The following is a 20,655-nucleotide window of genomic DNA, read 5'->3' as shown; positions in this document are numbered from 1 at the left end:
CATGGAAAAAGTAGGCAGCAAATCTGTATGTATAATTTGATGCTCAGTTTGTTTTTTAAAACTGCTGTGAAGGGAAAAATGGAGACAATCTAACTGTATATGAGAAGAATGAGTAATAAACTGTGGCTTAGTCATTCAATGGAATACTACATCTAGTTCAACTGAATGAAAATAATCTCCATGGATCAACATGGATAAGTCTTAAAACATAATGCTGACTGAAAAAAGCAAGGTACAAAAGGATATTATGGCACTGTATCATTTACACAAAAATCTAAAATGTACAAAAGTAATATACATTTTATGAATCCAATTGAATAGTAAAGGTCAGGTGCGGTGGCTCACACCTGTAATCCCAGCACTTTGGGAGTCCAAGGTGGGCGGATCACTTGAGGCCAGGAGTTTGAGACCAGCCTGGCCAACATGGCAAAACCCCATCTCTACTAAAAATATTTAAAAAATAGCCAGGCAGGGTGGCCCATGCCTGTAAGCCCAGCTACTCAGGTGGCTGAGACAGAAGAATTGCTGGAACCCAGGAGGTGGAGGTTGAAGTGAGCCGAGATTATGCCACCACACTCCAGCCTGGGCAACCGAGTGAGACTCTCTCTCTATATATATATAGATAGATAGATAGATAGATAGATAGATAGATAGAGATAGATAGATAGAAACGTTTTTGTACTTTTACTGTATATATATATATATACAGTACTTTTTGTACATATATGTACAGTATATATATTTGTATATGTATATACAGTACTTTTTGTACTTGTATATATATACAGTAAAAGTACAAAAATGTTTCTATCTATCTCTCTCTATATATATCTATATAGTAAAAGTACAGAAACATTCAACAGATCTATACACACCAGCTTTAGGATAACACTTCTTCATTTCCTTTAGGAATGAGAAAGAATTAGATGAGTTTCAGCTGGATCCATTTTATTTCTAAAGGAGAGAACTGAGCAACTGTGGTAAAATGTTAACATTTGTTAAATCTGAGTGGTACATCCCTAGGTTTCTTTTATACTGCTTTCTGTGTGTTTGGAACATTTTATAATTAAAATTTGTCTGTGTGATATATAATAAGGATACACACGTGGAAGAGTCTAGTGGGCATCAAAATATAAACAGCGACTATGTTGGAAAAGTATAGTGCAAACTTATTTTCTTTAAGTTTTTCTGTATTTTTTAAATTTATATAGTAAGTATGATATAAGAAATAAAAGCAAGACATGTCTTTTTAGGAAGCATCAATGTTGTATGCAAAGAGTGCTGCAGTGGAATATGGAATCTGCTCCTGTGTGACACTGGTTGATTCACGTAGGCACTTTGTAGCACTAGGTACTTTGCAGCAGTTTCCTCACCTGCACGGTGGTTTTATGGGCCACATGCTCACTAAACTGACTTATTCTTCCTGGTAACCTGCATACAGACCTCCCAGGCCCTGGCGTGAAGGTGGCACTGTGACTAACTCTTGCCGATGGAATGGGAGGAGGCAGTTAGAAGTAAGTATGCCTGCTCTGATGTTTCTCTCTGCCTTCTGTCTGCTGCATGGATGAAGTCTGGGGCATCCTGAAACCCTTTGTTGAGATGGTGGAGCCACAGCAGGGGAGGAACCTGGATCCCCACGTGCCACCACAGGTGTGACAGAGGCCAACCAGAAACGTACTCCTTGAATTTTGTGAGAGGAAGAAGTAAACTTTTGGGCTTATTTGTTATAGCAGTTAGACTACTCTGATCAATACAGGCTCCATCTGTCAGATGCCTTCAAGTTCTGATACTCTATGAATGCCAGAGGCCGTTGGTTTAAAGCTGTCTGTCCATTCATTTATCTCTTGATGAAGTTCACTTGTCTCGGGGACAAACTTCTCTAAACCAGAAATTTGGACATGTCCAAAAGAAAGAAACTGGTGTAATAACAAGTGAGTTGAAAAGATAAAGGACAGTAGCCAGAAGACCAGGGGAAAATCCGGAACTGAGTAAGTCTGGGCTGTGCATGGCTTGAGTCTAAGGACAAGAACTTGAACATATTTTGATCTCTTTATAACCCTCCAGTCTTATATATTGTAGTCACTTAATCAATACCTGTTGGATGAATGAATACATGTGTGGGAAGCTGCTATCAGTGATAGCAACATACCTTGAAAAGCCACTGCTGCATAATTTCTAGAATTATTGACCTTTTAGTTTCATGAAGGGGGTAAGAGCACATGATCTGGACTCGGAGGGGTCAGGCAGGCTGGGTGAGAATCCTGGCTCTGCCTCTTCCTTAGCCTTTCCAAGCCTGTTTTCTTAGGCATAAAATAGGGATAAAAATGCTGCAAAACCCATAGTCATTTTGAGGATTAAAGGAGTTAGGTAATGCAGGTGAAGCACAGGCCTGCCCCACAGTTGAGTAACTTGGATTTATGACATGAATTCAAGGTGACCCTAAGTTAAATCAAGATAAGACTCTTGCTGGGCCCGGTGGCTCATGCCTGTAAACCCAGCACTTTGGGAGACTGAGACAGAAGGATTGTCTGAAGCCAGGAGTTTGAGACCATCCTGGGCAACATAGCGAGACCCTGTCTGTACAAAAAAAAATGTAAAAATTAATCAGGCATTATGATGTGTACCTGTAACCCCAGCTACTTGGGAAGTTGAGGTAGGAGAATCACTTGAGCTCAGGAGTTTGAGGCTGCAGTGAGCTATGATTGTGCCACTATGCTCCAGCCAGGGTAACAAAGCAAGACCTCTGTCTCTAAAACAAAACAAACAGAAACAAAAACAAAAAATATGATAATATAATGACTCTCTACCTCTTCTTACCTAGTTCTCCCATAGGCACTATCTAAGTCAGCACAGGTGTTGGCCTTGACAAGATTAGCATTGCATTGGTAGAATGCTCCAAAATAGCCTCATTAAAGCATCATTACATCATACTTGCTGAAGTAATCAACGATTCTCATGGAACAAGAGCACAGGAGGTGAGAGAGCACTGTTTCCTAATGCAGACACCCTTCAGGGTCACTTCCTGGCTGAATGACCTGCAGAAGGGGACTCAAGTAGACCCGTTTCATTTTCTCATCTCTGAAGTCGGGGAAGAACACCTGCCAGCCACGCCGTTTATTGTGGGGGTGAAACCAGTGTTCCTGAAGGTCATGGCCTGGCACAGAAGGGTGCTCGTGGGTGTCATTTCTCCCTCTTCATGTCACTTCTTTGAAACCCAGCCCTAGTTGAAACTCAGATGATATTTCTCTAGTTTTTATACAGAACACTGTGGTTTTGGTAAAATTCACATACATTTTGGGAAGCATTCCCACCACCTCCCCGTCTCCAACCTCCATTTACTTGAAGGGAAATGGAATCTATCTGGTTTTGATTCATTTACACTCCACTTGTTAGCATTAGTTTGTAAGCATCAGCCAACATCCAAGTAACTCTTGGAACCTTGTTCTAAAGGCTACATTTTCAAGTCTAGAAAGTTTATTTTTCTTTCTTCTTTTTTAAAAAAAAATGCTAAAAGGAAACTGGACTTCAGTACTAGTTTGAGTTTGGGTTTATTTTCTGTGTATGACTGGCTTCCAACAAATTTGGTTAAAAAATACACTTTGCCATTCCAGGTTTTACAATTTCAGCTCAATTGAATTTACTCTTGAAAAAAGTTGTCACATTCTAACCCAAGGGAAAACTTTTGTATTCTGTTCCTGTTTTGCTGGATCATGGAATTGTTAACTTTTCAAGATTTTTGGTTTGCCACTCAAATGAAAAAAAAAATGAAGACCTTTACTGCTTATTTGCATGGTATTGGCTTTCTGTTGACCTTATCGTTATTTGATTTGGTAGAGGGTTTTGGTAGAAATTGGTAAGAAGTTTCATTCATGAAGACAGACTTGGGAAATTACATGTAATTATCCGAGCCTATACTCAACAAGAGGAAAAACAGAAAGAAGTTGGATGCTTCCCTTGGAGTGGAGGGTTTCTCAGAGGTTTCTACTGAGCAGGACATTCACTCTCTACCATATCATTTTACCCACCAGGCCTGTATAATAAACACAACCTTAAGATAGTGCAGTCTACTTTCCGTCGTGTAGCAATAGGCTTCATCTGCTATTTCTAGCTAACAATTGTTCATTGTTCATGTTGCCTCAAGGTTTAGAAACCAGAACTTCTCCCTGGTTCCCAGGCAGTTGAAAACAAAGAAGGAGGTAATTTCCACGTGTATAGCAGCCACTCCATTTGCTTTAGCTCAAGTCGGTTATTTGTGTTTTTTAGATGAGTCTGTAACAGATTTGATTTTTGTGTAAATCTCAGACAGGAGATAAAGTCTTCTCTTGAATTTCCATTTAGGTTGTTTGTTTGAGGCTCAAATGAGCTTTCTGGACAGACTTGGTAAGTATTGTTAAGTTTGACTAAAGTACTCATTTGTGATTTCATAAGGGGATTAGTAAATCTTAATCTTCTAGTCCTCTACCTTGCTACTGTCTAGAGCCAGTGCATAAAATGTCACAGTGATAATTTTTATCTCCATCTGAATTATGAACATTTTAAGCTAAGGGAGCTAAGGGAGACAGACTCGTAAGTATCAGATTGGTTTTCTTTGTTCCTATACCCAGATTTTCATATGGTCAAAATACCCATGGAATATATGAGTGGCAGCAGTAAACAATCCTTGAAGTTCTCGCTGGTTTAACTTGACTGTTGGTGATGCCCAATGAGGCCCTGTGTGCTGCAAGCAAATTACATAAAAAAGATGTGAATAAAAACTCATCAAATACTAACAGAGGTGAGATCTGGGAGGAGTGGAATTACATTTATGGTCTATTTGTTTTCTTTTTCTTAGTCTTCTGAATTTTCATACAGTGAGTATATGTGTATATATGTGTATGTATTTTAAGTTTTTGTTTACAAAAAAGATGAGTGTATATGTTTGTTTTTTTAAGAAATCAAGCTATATAGAAGTGTATAGAGTAAAATGCATAAGTTTTTTTATTCATCCTCTAACCACACTCTGCTTTCTAGAGATCATAATTGGTTTGTGTGTAAATTTCCAGACCTTTTCTCTGTTTTATCTGTATAATTGTTAACATTATATTGAAAGAGTGAGATTCCGTACAGTACAGGTAGAAAACAGTTTTCCCTTGCTGTCTCTATAAATATAATATGCAGATTCATTCTCACGCTCTTGGACAATCATGTAGAATAACAACTCCTCCAGTCCTTTCAAGTCCCATTCATCACCCCAGGCACTCTGGCTCTTGGTGCACCTAGTGGGTTCTGGCAGCTTGTGGGCAGCCACTGACAGATGCAGGTGCTGGCTGGGGAAAGTAAAAGCTTGGCCTCCACCTAGTAGGTGTGTGTGTGAATGTGATCAAGAGATAGGAAGGTTATGGGTGGAGTGTTGTCAACCTCTCTACACTTGAAAAGGTGGGGCCCTTTTCAAGACCATCCTGGCTGGATCCCTTGCATATGGCCTAAGGGCAAGACTGATGCACTCTGGCTGCTGCTGCTGGGAGATGTGCAGTCTGCTGCACTGCTGCTCTCTCAGTACCTGGGCCTGTCTGCTGCACTGCAGCTCTCTCAGTGCCTGGGCCTGTCTGCTGCACTGCACCTCTCTCAGTGCCTGGGCCTGTCTGCTGCACTGCAGCTCTCTCAGTGCCTGGGCCTCCGCACGCAATTTGCAGCCTCTTGCTAGTAGACGATCTTTGGTCTTGAATCAAGTGCCATTCTACACTTGGCAGACTCCAGCATTCAGGGAGATGTCCTTGAAACCTCTCTTACTTAGAAAGAGGTAAAGGTGGAAACACCACCACACCCTGAAAAATCATTCCAAAGGAACTCTCTCAGCATTTTCGGTTTCAGTCCTTTTACAGCCTTGAGGCGAGTGATGGGCTAATGGTTGCAGTTGTCTCCTTTGCATATCCTGTCTAGGTGGTCTAGAAACTCATTTTAGAATGTGAGACCAATAATTGCCTCTTGCTTTGTTCTGGGTCTTCTGGGGCCTTAGACAAAGCTGAAAAAGAGTCTCCTTTTCACATTTTGTTATAGACCTAGGTAAGTCATTGCTTTTCCATAAGTTGGAACATATTAATATTCTGTAAGTTGCTATCTTAATTGTCAATATATCAGTCTTTTCATATCAGAAGATGTTGAACTGTCTCATTCTTTTTAATGGCAGTGTAATAGTCCATTGGGTAGATAAACCAGAGTTTATGTAACCATTTCTCTTTTGATAGGCTAATTCTAATTGTTGGCTTTTACAAGTAATGCTGCTATAAATAATTTTTAAATTCACATGTGTATGTCTGTGTGTGTGTGTGTGTGTGTGTGTGTATACATGAAGTGTAGCCAAAGATAGGTACTAGAAAAATTTTGCTAGATACTACCAAAGTGACTCCAGGAGAGTTGTATGAATTTCTGCTTTCTCCAGCAGTGCTTAAGAGTGAACATTTCCCCACACCCTCACTACATATTTTCATTGTTTTTAATCTTTGCCATTTTAGAGGCTAACAGTGATCTTGTTATTTTATTCTATTATTTTCTTGATTACTAATAAGGTGAGACATTTTTTCTCACTTTTGTCCATTTGCATCTGTGCTCCGTGAATTGCCTATCACATATCCTTCATCCAGTTTGGGGTTCTGGGTCTTTCTCAGCACCTTGTAGTTTAAATAAGAAGATGGCAAAATAATGAAGCAAAGACAGATTGTAGTGACTTGCTGAGAACCCTGGTCCCACTCCATGGGGACAAGAAATGGTGGAAGTTCTACAGCTCAGACTATATCATTTGTTCCCCTCAAAACTGTTTGCAAGTCTGAATCTGAAACATAGGCTAAGTCTCCTCTTCCTTCAAACTGACAAATACACTTTTATTAATAAAATTGTAGCCAATTCCTTGTATTTGACTGAGAGCGCGTACAAACTTATTTTGAATCTGAAGCCTAATGGGTTGTATTTATGCATCTTTGTCTCTTCCTAATTCTATGCATATTAAAAATTACTAAAGGCATACTGGATTTCAAGGAAAAAACCAAAGGAGATTTTTCAGAGCACCTAGCAGCCATGGCAACATGTCTTTACAAGGGGCATGTACTCTGTTAAAAAATATTCCACTTACAGACATTTGCCAAACAGCCCCAAGCTAACCCAAGAAAGAATGGGCAGATGGTTTGAGGTGTGTCAGGAATAGGATTTACAAAATAAGATTATGGTTATGCTGGAAAGTAACAGCAATGGTTGTAAACAAATGGAACAGACTTACTTTTTGCCACGGGGCAGAGGAAGAAAGGGGTTTTGCATTGCTGCTTGTGAACTAGTGTTGGATCACTGCGATACACACCTCTCTGGGATTTTATGTATGTTGTTAGGCACTTGTATAAGACACATGGCTGGGCCTCCAATTGAGTTTCTTCTGATCTGAAGCAGGGAAACTTCATTCTAGTTCTAGAAGCCCCTGCTGGTGTTGGCCCTGTCTTGGTTGTATCTGGCAAATGAATCTGCATCCTTCTCCACGTGAATTTAACTATCATACCAGTTACGAACTATCAGTTGAAAAGACACTGGAGAGAACCAGCCTGTTTGTTCCTGAACGTATATTTTTGGCTGCGGGAATTAGAGTTATAACAGAGGAAGGTACAGAACACCTCCCAATATGATTGATTATTTGCTCATCAGCCCAAATCCTGGACCTTGAAGTGATCTGCCCCTGCCCTGAATTTAAAAATCTCAGCTCTCTCTTTTCCAATTAAATTAAGATTTAGAAAGATAATGCTTCCTCTCTTGGGAGAATTTGGGCATTTTCCAAGGGAACAGAGAGAGGGTTGTCAAAGGGGATTTGCTGACAATGACATGAGAAGAAGGCGACGACAAAGAAAGACTGAAGGTCTCAGACTTTGGGATGGGGTCGAAGCTCTCTCACCTGGTTAGGAACTGTCACCATGCAAGTGAAGGGTGGAATTTGGCTTTTAGAATATATTTCCATTAGCTATGGAGTTTGACAGCTAGCTCCCAATGGCAGCAAAGCATGTGAGGCCTCCAAGTTGGCAAGGCTGATCTCTGACTAATGGGGAAAAATTACCCAATAAGAATTAGCAATCTTGCATCACTGATCAGAATCCTTACATTGCCCTTCATGTGGGGAAAAGAACGAGACTTTCAAAAGGAGTTGGACTGGTTTTAACATGGCCTGTTGGTCACTGAGACAGGAAATATTTAACATGGATTAGATGCATTTGGAATTTGTTTGACTTGTCTTGAGCCTAAGGTTTCCAGGTATTAGTGGTATTGAGCACTCATTTAGTGCTTTTATGTATTTTTTAAAAAGTGCCCTCTCATTATTTCTAGGTAGATACAATTGGCCCTCTTTGATCTTGTTTATTCGTACTGGATTTTTCAACTTAACACTTTTGGAGAAGTGGAATCTCTTGAGTGTTAAGCTAGGAAAACCAGTCTTGGATGAGTGTCCCAAAAGAGAACAGTGTTCTTATCATAGGCTGAATTGATCCCAGATGGATTCTGGAATGAAAAGATTAACAATGATGCAAAAATGGCGTAAGCACATGATAGTATACAACAGTGAGTCTTTGAAAGCAGGCTTGGCCACAGGACATGTGTCTTCAGAGCTGGAGGTTAGATACCATTTACTTTGGACTTTGGATGGCATATGGTGGTCAGAATGATTTAAAAATGTTAAGTTGGGCTGGTGTTGAAAGATGGCATAATTTGAGAACAGATGCAGCAAAATGAGACAATGAACTTGCCTTCCTGAAAAATGATGTCAGAAATGAGAAGCTGAGGGCCATGGGCCAGGACAGAGGAGACTTAGCTTCTTTATCTTGTCTTCTTAGATTGTGTTGAGAAATCCTGCTCTTGGGCATGTGCTACTGTGTCTTTTGGAAGACGATAATAGCTGGGCAGAGGAAAATGTTGTGGCTTTTTGACCCCTCTCTGACCAGGACAACAAATATAATGACAATAATAAAAATACCCAGAGCACATCTTTATTTATCTCTTCATGGGAAGTCGTAAGACTGAAAGGGGCTTTTATTTAGTGAGTTCTACCAGTGGGAAGATACTCAGACAACACTGAACCCACACGTTTGACTCTGGACCACAGGCTGTATGTCTGACCCCAGGTAACTGGGGTATCCTGAGCAGACTGCAGGGTTAGATGGAATGATCTCTTCTCTATTGTCTACTGTGATCTGTATACTTACAATGAAGTTTTCAAGACACAGGCTACAAAATGCATTGGCTAAGAAATGACTAGGAACCAAGGGCAGAATGGGGGTAAAGTGAATTCCAGCAAAATGCTGTCCCTTCAGTGAGTCTTACTGGAAGGACCAATTGGCCAACTGGAACACCTCCATGGGATACAGGAAGTATGGGGCTTTGGGAAACACACACACACACACACACACAGAGCCTACTTTAGCACAGACCCAGCCATTTGTGAATCCAGATTTCTTGGGGGAGATTTCTGAGTCTGAGACCACTGGTTCATTATGCTAACGAGGCTGCACACTAGAATAATCTGGGAATATTTTGGCAAAAAAACAACAACAACAACAACAACAAAAAAAGACCATTTTCCCAGACCCTATCCCAGACCAATTCAATCAGAATCTCAGGATTTCAGGGCACTGATTTTTTTTTTTTTTTTTTTTTTCTGAGATAGAATCTCACTCTGTCATCCAGGCTAGAGTGCAGTGGCGTGATCTCTGCTCACTGCAACCCCACCTCCTGGGCTCAAGTGATTCTCTTGCCTCAGCCTCCTGAGTAGCTGGGATTACAGGTGCATGCCACCATGTGTGGCTGATTTTTTTGTATTTTTAGTAGAGATGGGGTTTCACCATGTTAGCCAGGCTGGTCTGGGATTCCAGACCTCAAGTGATCCACCTGCCTAGGCCTCCCAAAGTGATGAGATTACAGGCGTGAGCCACTGATAATTATTTTTAAAGCTCCCAAAGTGATTTTAATGTGTGACCAGGAGTGAGAACCATTTTCTTGGTTAGCAGTTTGCTGAGATGGTTACAGATAGTCTCTCTTCTCTTCCAGATTCACTAGAAATTGCCATTAGACTCTAGGCTTCCTGAGGGGAGGGTTCACCTGACATAGCATTTGGTTTTCCACAGCATCTAATTTTCAAGGGATAGTTGTGAATGTATTTGCATCAGAAAGAGGAACCTATTCATTGCTAGTAGTTTTCCGGGCTGTCAGTCAGGGCACCGGTTTCTATCATCAGCTTTCCCATTCATTAGGTGGAGGACCTAGGAGTAGGTCCAGATAAAATACAGGATGCCCAGCAAAAATTTGAATTTTAGATAAACAATCAACAATTGTTTTGTATGCATATGTCTCATACAATGTTTGAATATGTATTTTTATTTGCTCAATCTGGCAACCCTACCCGGGGATATCTTCTTAGTCTCAGATTATTCACTTGTAAACTAAGGAATGCAGTTGTCCTTTCAAATGAAATTTGAAAGGAAAAAAACTTAAAGAAATTATAATCACTTTTAAATAAGGTAAACTTAAATTGAAGTTTGACAAATTCCTTGTTTGCACTCCATTTAGGATTTCCAAAAGCAGGTTCTTAAATGGAGTGTCTAGGTATTCATAACGGTGACCAGACAGGCATACCCTAGAGTTATTATAAAAGCACTTATTTTTCTCCATTTAATGGTGTTTGTTTAGCTTTCAAGGGAGTCTTTCAGGTTATTTGTTTAACACTGAAATGTGGTCTTTTCAGTTTCTTTAGAGATTGGAGACATTTGATTTTGAAAAGCCCCTCTCTCATCAATTAGTATCTTCATTTCTAAGCATACAAGAGGGTCTCTAGTTAGCTGAAGGTATGTTTTTTGTCACAAGCAAATGGAAATGTTTTTGTCTTTCAGACCCAAACTTAAATATTATTGTGTATGTGTGTCTGCCTTTGTGTGTGTGACATTTGTCCCATTTTATTGAATGCTCCCATATGCAGCAGTTCTAGAGTTCTAAGACCTTATTACAAAGTATATGCATATATACAATTGTCCAGTGCTAAGATGAAGGGAATAGAGTCTCTCTGTAAATTAGAGAATCATTAAAATTGGAATTTCCAAATGAGTTTTTCCATGTCTGAAATTTCAGGGAATGGAATGAGTCAGATGTCCAAGGAAGGTAACTAGCAGTTTACCTATTCTTTTAAAAACAATCACACAACTTTTGTAAGACAAAGACATTCTTAGTTTGACTCCACATTTAATAACCTGGGGTTAGGAAAGCTTTCAAGGACTGTTGGGGGTATGTTTTATATGGCTACCAGAGGGAAATTTTGGGAGTTTTTAGACCAAAGTGAGTTATATAACTTGGTTGCTATGGTTTGAATATGATTTGTTTCTACCAAAAACCATATTGAGGCTTGGTTCCCAATGTGGCAGTGTTGGAAGGTGCTGCCTTAAAGAGGTGATTAGGTCTTTAAGATGCATTAATGTCTTTCTCTGGAGATGGAGTTAGTTGTCTTGGGAATGGATTACTTCCCTCAAGAGCACGTTGTTATAAATTGAGGTTGCCACATGTGTCCTTGCCCTTTTTTCCATTCACCTGGTTCCTCTTCCATTTCTCTGCTATGTTTGAGGCAGCATGAGGCCCTCATCAGAAGCCACCAGATGCAGCTGCCAAATCTTGAACTTCTCCGCTTCTAGAACTGTAGGCTAAATAAACCTCTTTAAAAAAAATAAATTACCCTATCTCAGGTCTTCTTTTAGAACAACACAAAATGAACTAAAACAATGTCAACATTAAAAATGAGAGAAATGTTAAAATATGTTTAAAAAACAACTTCTATAATACCTATGAGAATCTGCCATTTTCTGTTATTTTAAGAGCCAGGCCAAAGGAAAAATAAAGGTCACTGAATCCACTGGATTGGAATGCCTTTACTGTCCTCCAGTCTCTCTTCCCTCACATATGCAGAAACATTTAGGGAGTGTGCACTTCCTGATTACTCTTTTCTTCCCAATTAGGGTGCTCAATGGACAATGTTATATATCCCAACCTCTTCCTTGCCATTTCCCCTCCCTGATGTTTCTTGGGACCAGATACCACAATCTGGCATAGCCTGCTCTTGTGGCTGGTTAACAAACCTCTCAAAATATTCTGCTCCTTGCTGTTTGTTTCTACTTTAATACCTGCACTTCTAGCAAATTCTACTTCAAAAACATTATACAATACTATGTGCTAAGCCTTATGCCAAGCATTTTATATGCATGATCTCATTTAATCTTCACAACAATCCTATGAAGTAGATATAACTGTCTTCAATTAATGGATGGGAATTCTGTAGCCTATAGAAGTTAAATACCTTCCTCAAGGCCACACAGGTCCTAAATGGCACCAGTAGAATTTGAACACAGGGCTCTGGAGCTTTTGATCACTATGTTATACTAAGATAAGTTAGGGGCGGTGGCTTATGCCTGTAATATCAGTAATTTGGGAGGCTGAGGCAGGGGGATTACTTGAGGCCAGGAGTTTGAGACCAGCCTGGACAACATAGTAAGACCTTGGTCTCTACAACAGTAACAACAAACTTAGCCAGATATGGTGGCGTGTGGCTGTAATACCAGCTACTTGGGAGGCTGGGGTGGGAGGATCACTCAAGCTCAGCAGTTCGAGGCTGCAGTGAGCTGTAATTGTGCCACTGCACTCCAGCCTGGGCAACAGGTGAAACCCTGTCTACAAAAAACCCAAAACAAAACAAAACCCGAACTAAGATACTAGTTCTTTAATGAAAGTGACATCATTTATTTATGATTAGTGATTATTATTTTTATTCAACACTTATTGAGTACTTATTATGTGTCAGTCACTGTGATAGGTGCTTTATCAATCATCTCATTTGTACCAGGGTTAAGCAGAATTATAATGTATTCTACAGATAAGGGATGAGACTCAAAATGTAACTTTTTCAAAGTCATACAGTTGAAAAAAAGCAGACCTAGGAGCCCAAACCATAAGTATTTATCTCAGGATCTTATGGTGTTCCCTCTCTAACCCTCTTCTTTGAGAGTCTTCCAGTTATTCCCAGTTACAGTGTAGAAGAATTTGAATCCAAGAGGCTGTTCTTCCACCAATGGCTTTCTGTCTTCCTTTCGTCTCATTCAGGGCTGGAGTAGAATCATTGCAGAGGTTTGTGCGCATGCTGTTAAATGTGGCACTAATGCTGCCTGTCCTGAAATAAACTTGGATTGGCTATCCAAGATGGCATTAGATACCCTTGAAATGAAATGACCTTTCCCTTGGACTCATTGAGTGAGGCCGTTGTTATCAATGAAGACATGCTTGAGGCTGTGCTAAAGGAAGAATGCTCCACCTTCTTGGAGACTGATGTGACCAACATGGTTCTACAAAAATATCAAGTCAAAGATTTGATCTTGAAGAGAAGGAATCTGATCTTAGCAAAACGAAAATGGTTCAGCATGTGGCATCTAAAGATATTGTGAATCTTGTGAACTTGTTTGTTAAATGGGACATTTAAGAGCAGATATGGTGTATGGTGATCATATGTCCTGGTTGATGCCTGTTTTATCTCAATATAATTAACAATCGTTATTCAATTTCATCCTCAAAAGTGTCCTAGTTTGGATAATAAGCTATATGGTTCCCTGTCTAACAGAAGCAAAAAACTAAATGCTATAGTTTGTTCATCCATTCATTTATTCATTCAACAAATATTTATTGAGTTTCTACCTACTCTGTACCAGACACTGCTATGAAAGTTAAACAGATGAGGTGCCTGTCTTCACTGGAGATTAAAATTTAGTAGTGGAGGTTGAAAAATAACAAGTAAACGAAAGAATAAATCGATTATTAGAAGCCGTGATAGGAATTATGATGGGAATAGCTGTGAAGGAGAAAAGAGTGGCAGAGGTGGACCCTCTGGAGAAATCTCGACCCGGGGAACTTGGAGGATGAGGAGGAGCCAGCCATGGGATATGTGGGTGGGGTTAGACTGAAGAGCCTGCATGACAATCTGGAGTGGGATAGAGCTAGGTATGTTCCCCAGATGGAAAGGATTGAGAATCTAGATCCATTTGAGGGAGTAAGGGAAGACTTCAAGGAGAAGGCAGAAGGAAGCTTATCTACAGACTCTTGAAAGATGACTACAGGGCAGGTATTTCACTGAGCAGGGGCAGCATGAGTGAGGTGCAGGGTGGGTGGTTGAGCAGCAGGTGTTCTAGCCAGACTGCTCTGTGTGATCCTGTGGAAAACAGTGGGAGAACACGCTAGAAGCTGAATTGAGCTGGCTTGGGGAGTTGCAATGTATAGTTTCCAGTTAGATGCTTCTAAGAAGATGGCCTGGATTCAAAGTTATACCTAGGCTGAATCTTAAATTCTGCTGCTTGGTTTTTATGTCAGTGTTCCTGTTGGTTAATTAACAAAGTAAACAATCTGCTGGTTTTGTGGTAGATGAATCTTCCAGATGGAAGAAATGTCTTTGTTTCATTTCAGACTTAAGGTTAGACTTGGGCATTATGGAAGGACTTACAAGGCACAGTCTATTTTAATGACCATAATTCTATTTTGGGCATACTTTAAGATACGAGAAAAATATTACTTGAATTGCAGGTGCTCAATTCTGACACTCCTTCTCCCTCCATCTACTCCCTTATCCCCTAGCTCTCATCTTCAAATTTCATGGGGAATCTCTGAACCAATTCAACAGGCTTTGGCAGGGCTTTAGAACTGCATTTCAGATATATCATGACTTCATGCAAAGTTAGGTTAAGGCTCACATTTCTGAATTAAAATACGAATTTATTCCATGGGTTAAGTTGATATGTAGGAAGAATTAAGAGTGATTTGCAATTTATCTGAACCACTATAGAGCTATTGACTATTTCATTCCCTCTCTCACCATTCAAAGTAGCCATTGTTCACTAACCCATATGATGCCTTGGTTCAATCTTCAAAAGGCATCTCTGCTTCCCACCCCACACTACACTGCACACTGGGCAAGAGGAATGTGGGCTGGATCTCAGTCTCCAGTCATCCTCCTGGCTGGGTGTCCTTGTGCAGTGAACAACCAGTACAGCAATATATAGCAGCCCTGACCATTTACTGTTGTAGTTCCAAACATTTGGAAGATCTCAGCTTCTGGCAGAGGGTGGCAGTGGGCCTGAATATATTTCCCCAAGGCAATATTTTCAAAAACACACACTAACTTGAAAAAACATCGAGTAAACTTTGTTCTGCTTACAACAACTTAATTTGTGTTTTATTAGTATGTATAGAGCCACTGGAGAAAGTCCACTTCTAAGAAAGTCTTTAGAAAACCCCAAATTTTCCATTACTATGTTTTGGTGGGTAATTCCTGACCAGTCCTCATTCTACGGAACTCACAAAATCAAAGAGCTCATCAGTATGTTCAGTGACAAAATGTTCAACTTGTTTGTAATTCCAATATAAACTCATTCAGTGATCTGTGTGATTCAATTCACATCTCCCTTGAAAGACACTTCATGCATAGCAAAGTACTCAGGGAATGTGCAACTAAAGAGCCACACATCTTATTTCTCCCTGGGCTGTCAAATGAATGATAGAATCAGCTCCAAAAGGTGAGGAAAACTGTTGCACCAGTGTAGCATTCTGATTGGCTATGCTATTTGGATCTGTAGAGACTTGCAAAACAAAAGTCAGGGTATTTTCCCTCTTAAACTGGGTTTATAAATAGTTTCCTAACGCCCTGGACAGAGTTGTTGCATGGAAGGATTATTGCACTTTTTGTAGAGGCTCTTGGTCACTCTAATTTTGGATACATACCTTACTACATACAGGAGGCATGCAGGAATCAGCTCTCAGAAATGCCCTGGTTGATATGTCTCATAGCTTAATTATAGCAAAGCGCATTTGCAGCACAAATGGCTTAAATATCAGCAATATCTATAATACATGCTGATGAGCCTTAGGTTTCTAGGCAATTCAGCCCAGAGATATGTACTGATATACTGCACAGTAATTACCACTTGGGTTCAGTTGTCCTGCCAGCAGAGTTAGTCAAACTCTTTGGGTTTTCAGTAAAATTATCTAGAAGCCTTACACCTTATCTGTTAACCCAGTGTTTTTCGGACTGTGGGTGGCAACCCACTAGTAGATTACACAATCAATTTAATGGGTCATGGCCAGTGTTTGGGGGAGCTATGACATTAAATAGAATAGAGTCAACAGAATAATATAGAGTACGAAATGTCAAAGTGGATTGTTAATAATAAAGGTTAGTATTGATTGAAATTTTACTCCATATTTTATCCACTCTAAGACATACTTTTTTTTACTATAAATCTCTGAAATCAGGGTATCTTATAATTATAATAGGTAGTTTTTCTTTCTCAGTCAGTGATAAAATAATGGTATATCTTGCAATCGATGGCAACTTAGATTTGGTATATGAGCGCATTGGGTTTTGATGTAAAACATATCTCTTTTTGTGGTGATGGCCAAAAGAGCTTGAAGAAGACAGATTTGATTCAGTTTTTCCAGGTTTCCCTCTCCACTGGAAGTTGGGTGGTTGGTCCCTTGCTGCCTGGAATCTTGGCACAGAGTTTCTGACCCTTGATGTCACCCCATTTCCCGATGAGGAATGGCTGGGCTCCCTCAACAGGGAATTACACATTCAAAAACTGTCATCTCTCTGCAGCCTCTCTTGGATGTTGAAGATGATTCAACCAGGATGACAATAATGTCAGGGAGCTCAGGTAATGGGTTTCCCTTGTGTGACCCTCCAGTTTGCTGTTCATACCAGTGCCTCCTAGAAGGGATTTCTTGGTGATGTAGAGCTTGGGAGGTGGCAGAGAGGGATGCTTTTAGATTTTGGTTTTATGGGCACTATCTCATAAGCCTTCTTGTGGTTTTTTCCCATTAGCCAGGGCTTCCTGTGGCTACTATCACCAGTGAGGTTCACAAGAATAGCGGTCATTTAAGGATCTTGACGTTTTTAATGTCTCAGTTGGCTTCTGCTTCTTTTTTAAGGCTGACCACTCAGTGGGACTCCCAGCACCCTCCACCCCCAGAAGGTAAGTCACGGGTCTCTGCTGAACCCTCACACTCAGAAACTTTATATAAATATATAAGGGAAACAGGTCTGTATTACACCAGGGTGTCATACTCCTACTTTTCTTCTGCTCTGTTCAGAAAAGGAAAGTTATTAACCCAAAGGAATGAGCCACTTATTGGAAATTTTAGATTCTGTGGCAATTGAGAAGAGGAGGTATATTTCCCTGCCATTCGTTGGGCCCTGTTCCTACCTTAAATCTTCTTTAAACGCTCATCTTATTAATTCCCCAAATACAACAAGCTAGCAACTTGAATGCTGCATAAAACCTTCAAAATATCTTGTGTCAGACTCAGAATTTAAATGTATTTTGTGTATAAATCCTGCCTGCTTTCCTGGAGTTAAACTGTTACACTTCCTAAGAGTAAACTCTATCCTGACTTCTAAGAACATAGATTAATTTTGCCTGGTTTTGTACTGTACATAAGTGGAATTATACAAAATGTACTCTTTTGTGTCTGGCTTCTTCTACACACCATCACGTTTATGAGATTCAGCTACATTTTTCATGCTTTTATAAATAATTTATTCTCTTTGCTTAAGAGTATATCACCATTTATTCCTCATCTCAACTATTGAAGGTATTTGGGTAGTTTCTAGTGTTTGGCTATTACAAATAGTATTGTTATGAACATTGTAGTACCTTCTGGGATGTATATCTAGGAGCAGAATTCATAAATCAGAGGGAACGTATATTCAGTTTCAGTACACTATGCAAATGAACTTTTTCATTTCAGCCATTCTGGTAGGTGTGTAGCAGTATTTCACATGGTTTTATCTTGTGTTTCCCTCATGTCTAATAGAGTTGAGAGCCTTTTCATATGCTCTTTGGTTATTTGGATAGCTTATTTTGTGAATTGTCTACACATCTTTTTGTTGGGTTGTCTGTAATTTTCTAATTGATTTATAAGAGTTTTTCTGGATATGAGTCCTTTATTAGATGCATGCATTGCAAGTACCATTACCACTGTATAGGATGCCTTAATGATGTCTGTTGATGAAATGGTGTTTTTAATTTTAGTATTGTTTAATTTATCAACATTGTATAATTAATGTTTTTGTGTACTCTTGATAAAATCTTTGTCTGTTTCGAAATCATGAAAATAATCTCCTATATTTTAGCAAGTTTTCTTTTTTAAAAAGGATCCTATTCTTCTCTTCCTTCTCGTCTTTCTTTACTTTTCTTGCTTTCCGTTGACTCCCCTTTTTCTGTCTCTCCCTTCCTTACTTTGTTTTTCTTTTTGGTTGTGTCCAAATAAGCAGCATAAGAAAACCTTTCATCTTTTCATTATTAAAATCACATTACTCCTCTGTTTGAAATATGTCTATGGACTTCCAAAGGTTTCTGAATAAAACTAAAATTTCTTGACTTGGGAAGCAAGGTCTCTAATGATCCCTCCCTGCCCACCTATCTCTCTAGGCTTCCCAATTTTCAGTTTCCCCTACAAACATACTGTTTATTCCAATCATATGGCAATACTGAACTTACTAAAGGTATCTGCTTTTATATGAATCCATGCCTCCCCATATGCTGTTCTGTCAGCCTGGAATTCCTTTCCTCCTTTTCCATTTAACTAATTGCCATTCATCTTTCAAAACTCAGCTCAGTCAACTTTTCTCTGGCAATCTTTCAGCTCCACATATCTGAGTGAGCTGTGTTTTCATTGCTCCCAAGGCACTTTGGGTACATCTAGATTATGGCACTCCTCACACTCAACTGTAATTATTGATTTACCTGTTTTTCTCCCCAACTAGAGTTGCAAGATGCTTGAGAGCTAAGCATGTGTCTTATTTGACTTTATGTGTCCAATGTCTACCAGGCATATAGAAGGTGTTCAACACATTGAATAAGTACATTAAGGAGCAATGCTTCTCCATTTTATGGATGAGGAAAAAGAGGCTCTGAAGTAATAAGCTCACCAAAATATATGAAGAGATGCCACTTACTTAGATACAATGCACTAGCATTTTCTGTTATTAGGACCCTTAATTGTGAGTTCTGTGTAAAGCTTTCCCATAGCATATTTGATTTGCTAGTAAGCTTTGCACTAGTCCTTTCTTTTGTCTCTTCTTTCTGGAAGTTTATGGCTCTTTTTAAAGACAACTGACAAATGTTTAAATGCCTTGGAAACATCGTCATGTTGGTTCCCTTTCTGTACTCAATGTTGGGAGAGTCTCCTAGCCATTCATCTATATTCAGGAAAGATAAATGAAATAACTTATGCCAGCTTGTGATTTTCATTTTTGTTACATTTTCATATAATATTTTTGTGTATTTGATTATGAATATGCAATATATATATATATACAATTTAAAATCAAAAGATACAGCAGGATATATAGTGAAAAGATTCTTGCTAAAAGTCTTCCTTTGACAATACCAAATGTTAGCAAAGATGTTGGGCAACTAACTGGAGCTCTCATACACAGATGAGGGGAGTGTAAATTGGTACAAACACTTGGAAAAACTGCTTGGAAATATCTACTAAAACTAAACATATCTTTACCTTATAATCTAGCAATTTCTCAGAAGTGACTACTTGTAGTTCCATCAAAAGACTTCTTCTGGGAAACCACTAGAGTACTCCTTGCGATTTTATTCATGACATACCCAAACTGAAAACAACTCAATGTCCTTCAACAGTAGGAATGTACACAGACTGTGGTACATTCATACAATGTAATACCACACGATAATAGAAAAGAACTGCCATTTGCAATAACAGGGATGAATCTCATAGATGTAATATCCAAGGAAAGAAGCCAGACTTGCAAAATTACACACTGTGTGAATCCATTTATATAAAGTACAGAACAGAAAAAAAATCTATTGCAATCTAGGTTAAAAGGAAGGTTATCTTTGGGGTTTGGGTACTTGACTGAGTGAGAGTAGTGTGGAATCTTCTGGGGTTCTAGGAATGTTCTGCATTTTTATCAGAGTGGTGGTTACATAGGTGAATGTGTATGTAAAAATTCATTGAGCTGCTCACTGAAGAGTTGAGTACTTTACCTCAATAGTATACTAAATAATAAGGAAAAAAAAAACCTACACAAAACATTTTTTAAAGTTTCTCTCCTCTTCTCCCCAGCCTCTAAGTTATTCTTCCTAGAGAAAATCAATGTTATCAGGTTTTTTGGTGAATCCTTCAAGGATATTTTATGCTTATACAGGCAAATACATACGTTTATACACGCCTGAATACAAACACGTGTGTGTAGTTTTTTCCATTTATTAATACACGGTAACTTTTCATATACATTATTTTGTACCTTTCCTTCCCATCCCCCCTCCCCCCGCCCTGCCAATCTTGGAGATTTTTGTCTTAGGTACATAAACATTGTGTATTATCACATAAATCACAGCCTGACTTATTATTTACCCTGACTAAAGGAGAATGTGTTAAAAATAAATTGAATGATTATAGAAGTTATAAACCAGTGAAGTCTGCTTTTTGTTCATTTTCTCAGTGTTAACAGCAGTACCAACCTGGAACTAAAATCAGAGAAAGTTTAGACTTAAAATTGATTGACAATTTAAAAAATAACCATTTCAGAAAGTTGTAATTTTTCAGTGCTAG

The 20,655-nt window shown here is 39.2% G+C and overlaps 1 long non-coding RNA gene across 1 annotated transcript in view; it reads left to right on the top strand.

Moving 5' to 3' along the window:
* The first annotated feature begins 1,451 nt into the window (after nt 1-1,451).
* Nucleotides 1,452-20,655, top strand: part of LOC129464913 (uncharacterized) — a 152,906-nt gene continuing 133,702 nt past the window's right edge. The window contains exons 1-2 of the long non-coding RNA XR_008651802.1: nt 1,452-1,514; nt 4,605-4,774. This is a non-coding gene — a long non-coding RNA (uncharacterized lncRNA). The remainder of the gene's footprint in view (nt 1,515-4,604; nt 4,775-20,655) is intronic.

This window comes from Symphalangus syndactylus, chromosome 16 (genome assembly GCF_028878055.3).
Source record: "Symphalangus syndactylus isolate Jambi chromosome 16, NHGRI_mSymSyn1-v2.1_pri, whole genome shotgun sequence".
Classification (NCBI taxonomy): domain Eukaryota; kingdom Metazoa; phylum Chordata; class Mammalia; order Primates; family Hylobatidae; genus Symphalangus; species Symphalangus syndactylus.
This window is presented reverse-complemented; position numbering and strand designations above follow the sequence as displayed.